The following is a 10,697-nucleotide window of genomic DNA, read 5'->3' on the forward strand; positions in this document are numbered from 1 at the left end:
AATTTGCCAATTTATTTTCCAGATTGATTGCACTAGTTGTTAGTTATAGCAAATTATCCAATTTGTTAGCTAGGGATGAATATGTCCAACTTGGGAGGTGAGTAGAAATAGAATAGTGATTAAAAATTTAGAGAGGGAGAGAGATGTTTTATTAGAATTGTGCGTAATTTTCTTCTCCTATTTGAGATGGTTTAGGATGATAATGCGAGAGTAGAGCAAAATGGGCATTTTGTTACTCGTATGATTATTTAGTGGACTCTTTTGTTAAATATTTATTTATCCTTAATTTCTAAAGTTTGGTTTGGATTTGTAGAAAAGTGGGGATTGGAAATTAGGCGACTACAGGCTGACTACTATGGAAGTATTGTTGTATGGTAGTATTGTACTACTATTATTTTCCCTCATTTATGCTTTGGTTGTCGAAGTTTAGGTTTGTAAAATTTATGCATTTTGCTTTGTGTTGTTGAATTTATTAGATGGATTGATCATGTGTATATCATGTATTTCATTTTCACCATGAATTTAGAATAATATTTTACCTATAGAATTTATGACTTGTGTGGGAGCCACTAATAAATACTCCCCCGTCTATATTAGGAGTCTCGTTTTTTCATTTCAGTCAATTCACAAATAGAATTCCTGGTTCATTATTACTATAAATGGTAACAAGGGTTCAAATAGAGTCATTTTTCTATTTTGGGAAGTTCCAAGTTAATTGAGTCTTTACTATTTTTGGCAAAAAGTAATTCTCACTTTTAATTTATTCTCTCATCATCTCTCTTACTTTTTCCACCATCCATTTAACGTACTATTTTGAACTCTGTGCTGAAAAAAAATATCTCTATTAACAAGGAACGTGGGAGTATCATTTAAAACTAATATACACATATGAGACTCATATTCCACTAATTTTCTTCCACTCACTTTTCTTAACATTTCTTAAAACTCGTGCAAGAAAGAAATTGTACTCCTATTCGTGGACGAGGGAATACAAAATTTACATGTTTTAAAGGTCTAGATTTGACACATTTTGAATGATTAAACACGTGAATTATGATCTTGTAGTGCATATATTGTACTTCCTCCATTCCATAATAGTGGAGACATTTTATCATTTTGGTACGTTCTATAATAGCGAAGTCATTTTAACTTTTAGTAAAAAACATATTTCTTTTTATTTATTTTAGTCCCTCTTACTTTTATTCTTTCTACCTTTTCATTTTCTACTTTATTCTTCATTTACTTAACATAATTTTTTCTTCAATCACGTTTCGGTGGAACGAAGAGAGTGTTACTTATATGTATATTAAGTAATGTGTTTGTAGAGTTTTAGTAGATAAAAAGGCAAAGAAATTGAAAGACAAGGGGCAATGTCAACGGTCGATGAAGAAACAAGCAGCGGCCCACTTGAGAAACACGCCCATAATCGAGAACATGGTGAGAGCAGTCAGCGCAGCGGTATGCCTGAATTCTGCAATATGTGCGTGGACGGAGGAGCAGCATAATCCAACTCACTCAAATAAATCCTCCTGCAAAATCCACACACACACACACACACACATATATATAACATACTTGCACCTTACACACAGTTTCTCTGATTGCCCAATTATTCAACCTGCCCTAGATCCACACACACAATACTCTACTATATACCTTTACACACATACACATCTTCCGGCTTCCATCTCAACTCCTCCGATCTTCTTTTCTGAGCTCCTCCTTGCCACTTCAGCTCAGGTATTGCTTTGCTGAGAGATTGTCTGTAGTAGCTCATTTTGCGAATCATGATTTTTGTGGAGATGACGACGGGATCTAATGTATGTGTACTGATGTGAACTACTCTTCCATTTTTCCTATATCCCCCTCCTTTTCTTTTTCTTGCTTTTTTTCTTCTTACGTTCGCTGCAAATCTATTCGGGAGGATCATTTAGTTATGAATTTCACTCTCGGCTGATTCAGACTTTTTGATATGATTTTTTTTTTGTTTTCTCGTTTTTGATCTTGAGTTCCGGGGGGGTATAATTGCAGTTTATTGTATTGGTAATGATGTGTTTCATATGTATTGTCAGCTAGCATTCCGCATAAAATCTCACTGGAAAATTGAGATACACTTTAAACTTACCTTCATCTGCAAATCATTTGTTAATATGTCTTCTTTGCAGCTTCAATTTGATATTGGATCCATTGCTCTGCTGCCTGCTTTAGCAGATAGCACAAGGTTACTCCTGTCATTTTGCACTTTCAGGAGAGAGGTGAAGGAATACACAAGCTATCTATAGGAGTGGACCTGTGATGCATAATTCTAGATGAAGTCAGCTCAGGCATGGCGGCTAGGCATGAAAGACATAATAATGCCTGCGCCTCGCCTGCGTGGTCCATTAAGAAAGCCAACATGGATTATTGTGTTGGTGTCATTAGTTAGCTTGTTCCTGATCTGTGCATATGTCTATCCACCTCAAAATTCAGCAGCATGCTATGTTTTCTCTTCTCGTGGTTGTAAGGGAATGCCTAGTTGGCTTCCACCTTCTCCTATTAGAGAACTAACTGATGAAGAAATAGCCGCCCGTGTTGTGATTAGAGATATTTTGGATATGCCTCCTGCTATACAAACAACTCCAAAAATTGCTTTCCTATTTCTCACACCAGGTGCATTGCCGTTCGAGAAGCTGTGGGATAAATTCTTCCAGGTAATGATAATTCACTGCTTTTGCACAATTGCACTATTGTGTTGCAGAACTTTTTTTGGTGTCTGAATGCCACTTGTAGAAATGCTGTATTGCTAGAGCACTCTAAATATTGAGGTTTGTAGATGAAATTATTTTGCTGTTATCTCTGGAACTTAGGCTTGGATGTCAATTACCATGGCAGTATAATCTTTGACTACTTAGGGTAGTTCGCTTTCATTTGGCGTTAAACTCATAATTGATGTGTAACATTAAAATCTTTTTATTGATGAAAATGCATAAACATTGAACCTCATGCTCTTCATGGTGTAATGGCATGGAACATTTTTTTTATACTATTAAGAGATACATTAAGGTAAATGCCTACATGGCTGACTAGTATGAATACTATAGCTGATACCTTTTTTTATGAACCAGTTGTCATGTCCCTGTAATGCTTTGTTGAAACACTTCATATTTTTATGAATAGCTTCTTAGCTAAGTGGCATTTAGCTACTATGTCGTTGCAACTGAAGGTCCAACTCTGAAGTTACTGTTTTCAATTTGGCATTTCATTGTAATCCCAATTGATTTGTGTCATGGGTAGGGATTGCCCTAAGTTAGTATGTGTGGTAGGTTGATGCACAAGAATGGCTTTGTTAGATGTAACAAGGAAGCTTCATCATATTTGAACTGGTTTAAAGAGCTCACAGGTCTTAGTTAATAGAATTGGCTTGGGTAGTGACTGCCTTAAAGGTTAGACCTGAAAAGAAATAAAATGTGTTCAATTTGAGCAAAAAATTACTTGTTAGATGAAGTAAAGAAGCTTCATCTCATGTTATATGGTTGAAAGAGCTCACAAGGTCTTAGCCTAGAGAACTGTATCAATAGCAGTTACCGGATTTTTGGTAAATAGCAGGAAAGAACTTTCTTCGATTTGTTTTTTCAAAACTGTTAATGCTTTAGTTTGTATGAACACACTAATAGTATTTTGCAAATTGTCTTTCTCAGTGACTAACAATTTTCAATCAAGTGGCATTATATATGTTGATAAAGTTTTGCCCTACCTTGCAGGGTCATGAAGGTAGATTCTCTGTCTACGTCCATGCATCAAAGGATAAACCTGTACATTTTAGCCGTTACTTTATCAACCGGGAAATTCGTAGCAGCTCGGTGTGTTTCTCACTTCTCAGTGGATCTTGTTCATATTAGTTTGGACAATAATAAAGACGTATGAATTATCTTTTGTAAAATGTTGTAATGGATAAATAACTATGCCAACATGACTGGGTGGACGTGTACGGTTTAGGCCGTAGCGTTTTCATGTCAATCTTGTTTCCATGGCTTCCATGTGAAACATTTTAGTTTTATGTTGTTAAATAGTTTATAATTCCCTAAGTAATCACTAGTATGTTTAGTGAATATGGTTCCAACTATGTGTTGTGCTTCATCTACTACTATGGTGAATCAAAAATCATTATCAGTCTCAATAATTATGTAAACCAATTGATACATGTTCTACCTAATTATTATTTTTGCTCTCTTGGAGGAATTTATGGATTTAGAGATATGAATCTTTTTTTCCTGCTGTATTAATATATTCTAAACCGTCATCTTATATCTTCAGATCAAAATAAAGTCTAAATATTAAGATATCATTATAGAGTGTCTTATTATGGTTAGGTTTTGCAGGTCGGATGGGGAAAAATATCAATGGTTGATGCAGAAAGGAGGCTTTTAGGACATGCACTGAAAGATACTGGGAACCAGCATTTTGTACTGCTTTCTGACAGGTTGCCAAGAATAGCTTTGTGTAATTTTTAGCTGCTTGCATTTTTTCAGGAAACTTGCGTAATTCACTTACTGATTAAGTGTTTTCCCTCAACTACAGCTGCATACCACTTCGTGATTTTGATTTTGTGTACAACTATCTAATGTACACAAATGTGAGCTTTGTGGATAGGTAAGTTAACTACTTTGGGTTCTTCCACTATCTTCATTTTTTTGCAAGTCTCTTTAACTGGCCAACATCTCTTATGGGTCTGGTCTATTGAGCATATGTATGTTAAATACATTATCCCAAGGTAAATGGTAATTGTGAGAATGTAGCAATTTTTTAATATTGATATGCATCAAGAAGAATATAACAAACCCATAAAAAATTGTATAGAGAGAAATGAAGCAAGGGGATTGATGATTATTACTAAGTAGTTAGAAAGCTCTCGACATGCCTTCTCAGTATCGGCACTGTCGCTACATATGATATGGACTTGATAAATTTTCTAAAATATAACTCGGTCTCCTCGGTAACATTTTAATTGCAGAAGCATCTCATAGGTTTTGCGTGGCAGGCAGACTGAACGATTTCTCTAATTACATCATATTTGAATACGCAAGAATTTGGAAGGTGGACTTATATACTGTAGGCAGTCCTATGGAAGAACTTATACCAAATCTAGGATCTGTACCCATGACTATAGTGATTTTAACAAGATCACTAAACCCCAGTTTTTTCATTAATTAACAAGATAATTACCATTTGGTACAAGAATTCCGTGATCAGTATGTTTCTTCAATAACAGTAAGAATGTAAAGGTTGCTGTTTACATTAACCTTGGGGATATTTTTAATAGCTATCCTGAATTAAACTCGAAACTTTGGCTAAAGTTAATAATAAATGTTGCAATCAGTGTACTCTACTCTTTATTGTGCAGCTTTGAGGATCCTGGCCCACATGGAAGTGGTAGATACAGTGAAAATATGTTACCTGAAGTTGAGAAGAGAGACTTCCGTAAGGGCGCTCAGGTGAATTTCTACTTTGAATATATAGTAGCACTGTCCTAATAGATACATAAATCCGGTTTCCCTTGTGTCACTCAGCTAAATAGGACCTATAGATTTAACCCTGTGAGTCATCTCTAACTGTTTTGAACAATGCAGTGGTTCACAATGAAGCGGCAACATGCTGTTATAGTCATGGCCGATAATCTGTACTATTCGAAGTTCAGAGACTATTGCAGGGTAATGGATTTAATACTTTGTTTGCATTGACGTTTTGATCGTATATAGTATTATGTTTGAAGAACTCTTGATATCTTGTAGAGGTTTTTCATTTTACTTTTACTGAACATAGATAGATGGCAGCAAATTGCCCTTGGTTGGTTCAGGATTTTATCATTTTGCTTCAGTTATGACATTTTCTGATTAAACTACTTAATTTTTTGATGCTTACCATTCTCATTAATTAATAGTAGCGCTCTCAGCTGTTTGAATGTAAGTTCATTTCAGTGAGTAACTTTTGACATTCGTTTCTTTGATTGAGCAGCCGGGCATTGGAAAAGGGACGCAATTGCTACTCTGATGAGCACTATTTGCCCACCTTTTTCTATGTGAGAACCATTGTGCTTTCTGTTTGTAGTTATTATTACTTCAATTTCTCCATCCTTTGCGTTTACTTCTACTTTTTGTGCTTGAGCAAATCCCCACTTCATTTCAGATGCTTGATTCCAGTTGGGGTAGCCAACTGGTCAGTAACACACGTTGACTGGTCCGAAGGGAAGTGGCATCCGAAGTCATACAGGGCACTGGATGTGACATATGACCTGATGAGAAATATCACAGTATGTCATGTTATTTTGAGATTTTACTCCCATTCTATTTAAGTACTATTAATCTTCACATCCAAAACCCACTTTCACTAATCACTCTAGCATTCTTTAAGGTATTTTCTGCAGTCTAGTTATGATAATAATGCATTATATGAAAATATAGTTACAACTCTTCTGTTGCAACCTCGATTAATAAGGTTGGGTGCCTCAGCCTCTCACTGTGTACACTCTCCTGTACAAAGCACTGCTGGCTACTTTATTTTGGTACTGAAATTGGTTAATTAGTATGCACTAATGCTCTTCATTTCTAACTCTGTTGCAGTCCATTTCAGACAGTGTACACGTTACAAGTGAAGAAAAGGGTTAGTTTTTGTAATCACTGTGATTGGCTAGTGCTGTCTATGTTCATTTTTTTGATGATAATAAGTCGTATACTCTGCAGAAGCAAGTCCAGGTTACACCATGCCTGTGGAATGGGAATCCACGTCCGTGCTATTTGTTTGCACGGAAATTTTTGCCTGAAACCCTTGACAACTTAATCCAACTCTTCCCCAATTATACGTCGATTTGAGTGAGAGATGACTTTAATACTGATTCTTTGTGGATTCAAGCACATCACACTACCCTTTGTGTCCGCCTCAGTTTGAACTTTCTGCTCCGGGGTAAAGAATCACCGACTTCTTTTGGATAAGGTGGTAGAAAGTGGTGGGAAGTCATCGGAAAGTAGCTGAAGGTGCAGACATTGGCAGTGTTGGGGACACATCTGTTTGATGTTGTTTAATTCTTCCCCCAATTTGGGATTTATGTTTACATTGAAAACATTGGGGACTCTCTAAAGCTGACCTTTTGTAGAAATTGGATTATCAAGTTGCAAATATGGCATTCGCAGTGGCAGATACAGATAGTCTCTCTCTCTCTCTCTCTTGTTTTACTATAAAAATTGTCAGGTTTCTTCGTCTCCTACATAGAATGAATACACCAACTTATTACACATTTTGTGAGTTCAGTTTTTGTCAGTGGCTTATGCCGCTTGGGTAAAGGTCAAAATACTCGCTTCAGAGCAATTACAACCTTTTTATTTATAATTTTTGGCAATTAGCCTGTCACTGTCTCCTAATAGAATGTTAACATATGTAAACATTTTTGTATGCTTGAACCGTCAATGGGTTCTACCTTTTAAATTTAGAGTTTAAGATTTTTAGAAATCAATATTCCAATAATTTGTTACTTTGATGATCAAGACTTTTGCACTAAAGCAAAAAAAAAAACACAATTTTATAAAAATCATAATATAGAACTCTTTGTTGCTTCACGGGCCAATTTGCTTTAAGTTTCCGCATAGTTTGTTAAATAGTACAATTTGGAGTTTGCACAATATATATAATTTGTATTTTATTACTATCCCAAGTCTTTATTAATATTATTTACGGGGTAATTACACAGCACATACAAAATATTTCATCAATGTTTCAAATTGCTACAAAAAGTTTTAAGTTAGCATGATAAATACAAAAAGTTCCATTAAGAATTTTAATTAGTACATTCTGTTAAAGTCTTTAACACCGTTAATTTTATTAACTCTAAATCATCCAACATATCATTAGAATAATAGTAGTAAAAGAAATAGAGTTTACCTTCAAGAAGATGAACAGTCACTTAGCTTTGCTCTCCTGATCGCTTAAAAAATCAGATAGCTTCTCTCTCTGAAAACAAGTAAATCATCTACCTTTAGGAAATGTTTGGCTCTAATTGTTTTAAACTTTTGAATGTTTCTTAATGGTGGAATTTAGATTCGTAGATTTGATTCAAAGAGTATTCCAACTAAAATTTTTAGTCTTGGTTTAAGCATATTTCAACTAAAAATTTAAGAATGGGATTCAAAATTTTGATTCGTAGTTTTGCTAGTTTTTTAAGAATGTGTTTCAATTCTTCTCGTGAAGGAGTTGGAACACATGAGTATATATTGCAGATTAAGCAAGTATGGTGATGCAGAGATGCATCAATGGAGCTTTGAATATTAAAATACTTGGGAGTATGGTGATACATGTTTTATTGGAGCTTTGAACATTAAAGAAGTTAAACGGCGTTAAAGACTTTAACAGAATGTACTAATTAAAATTACTAATAAAACTTTTTGTATGTATCATGCTAACTTAAAACTTGTTGTACTAATTTGAAATATTGATTAAACATTTTGTATGTATAGTGTAATTGCCCCTATTATTTACAAGTTCGTCTAATTTTGACGAAGAGGGTATTATTTTGTAACATATTGTTGCAGTACATATTTAGCTAATGATATATAGAATTGAATGATTGATATTCAAGAAAATTTAAAATACAGGTTTGAAAGATTCTTTGTTTTTGTTTTCCAAGTCAAGGTCTTCCAAATTGGCACTTTGTGCTCGCCGTAATCAACAAGTTTGGACACCATACAATCAGCTTCCAACAAATTGATTTTTAATCTATTTTGTATAGTACACCATTTTGTATTGTACCACTAATGATTTTGTTATTTCGTGATTAACTAATGAAAGAAATTTGTGTGCATTCAGAATTAACTCTAAATTAAACTTTATTGTCGCTCGTCCTAATTAACTAATTAAACTTTATTGAATCTCAATGACTCAACCAGAAACCTATTAATCATAAATATAACCCTCCTAAACAATTATAAATAGAATTTGATACGACAAATGTCTCGTGCGTCTGGTGCAAGGAAAAACAAAAAAAGTAAAAAAATCATATAAACATATTTTTCGAAACATGTGTAATTAATTAGTACTCCCTCCATCCTCAAATAATATGCACTTTTGATTCGACACGAGTTTTAAGGTAAAATTGAAAAAGTAAGAGAGATGTAGACATAAAAAGTAATTAAAGTATTATTGTTAGTGGGGAATGAGTTCCAACTCATTAAAGAGAGAAAAGTTTTCTAAATAAAAGACTATATATTCTTATGAGACGGACGAAAAAGAAAAGAGGGCATCGAAGGAACATAGATTCTTTTGAACAAGATACATTTTAATAACCTAGAATTTAATTGGAGTGTGGACTCTGTCAACCATGTCCATGTTGATTAAAGTGAAGTGTGTGGCTTCATTTTTGGGGCGTAGATCACATCTAGAAAAGGATATGTGTTGCTGTCTTGACCCTACACGACTCATTCAACTACACTGCTGTCACGCTCTTCACTCACTATCTTGGTGATTGAATGGTAAATACACTCAAAAATCAAAATAATGAAAAGTTATGCCTAATCTATTCGGTATCTTATGTGTTTGGTACACCATAGACTAAATAATCAAAGATTATGTCTATTCTAATCTAGTCAAATGGAGGTAGAAATGATATGACTATTCTAATCATCGAAGAATGAAATATTAGGGGAATTATGCATAATCTAATCTATGGAATGAAGATAGAAATAAAATGAGTATTCTATCGGTGAAGAATGAAATGTTAGTGGAATTATATTCCCTAAAAGAGGAGTATTGAGCAGTGCAAAGATTGAAAATATATGTCAACAACTAAGTAGGATAACAAAATATGCAAATTAAAATTTTCTCACATTTTAGTTTTTTTATTAGGAAGGCAATGGTCACACCTATAGAATAGGCGAGTCTAATAGTCCACAAAACCAAAACAAATAAAAAGAAGACATCAACAGTCAAAACAAGACAAAACAGATAAAACGTAGGCATCAACCACTTAAGAAAGAAATTAGGAAATCGACACGAGTAATCACGAACGGAAACAAAATAGATACAAGAATTGTCCACCATTTTCGGTAAGATGTGTATCCAGCATCTATGTCTGGGACGATGCCGAACTAGAGATATCACTATACAATTATTGGATACAATTTATGACAAGGCAACAAAAATATAATTAGGCAAAAAGAAGTGAACCATCTTAGTAATAAAAGGAATCGAGTTGGGCCTAAATATATATTGTATAAATGCCAAATTGTCGTTCTGGCGGCTCCATACTCGACCCCCCTTGACCCCAAGCCTACTTACTAGCAGTGGTTGTGGACTGATTTACTTCATTTCTGGTTTCATAGTTCAACAATCTCGCGCTTGGAGACTAACAATTTCCAATCAGCTATCTTCTTTATTTGCTCGAAGTTCGAAGACCAATTGAAGCTATGAATAGCTTCAATTTCTCTTATGTCACCACTTTCGTAAACATCTTAGTTGAATTCTCTTTCAAGTATCGCAGAATCTTCTTCTCCTATAAATTTTAAATATAATGATACTTCAACTCCACATGTTTTATGCTTGAATAAGTTGTTTGATTCTTTGCAAACAAAATAACATTTGTCACTGAAAAGAATGTTATTCATGTTCTCTTTCCAAAGCTTATTCAAGAATTCTGCAACATCATCTCCTTACCGGCATCCGTCACAACATATATTCAG

General features: G+C 34.4%; 1 pseudogene; it reads left to right on the plus strand.

The window, feature by feature from the left end:
* The first annotated feature begins 2,309 nt into the window (after nucleotides 1-2,309).
* LOC121781479 lies at nucleotides 2,310-7,375 on the plus strand (annotated as a pseudogene).
* The last annotated feature ends 3,322 nt before the right edge of the window (nucleotides 7,376-10,697 follow it).

Source organism: Salvia splendens, chromosome 20 (genome assembly GCF_004379255.2).
Source record: "Salvia splendens isolate huo1 chromosome 20, SspV2, whole genome shotgun sequence".
Lineage (NCBI taxonomy): Eukaryota > Viridiplantae > Streptophyta > Magnoliopsida > Lamiales > Lamiaceae > Salvia > Salvia splendens.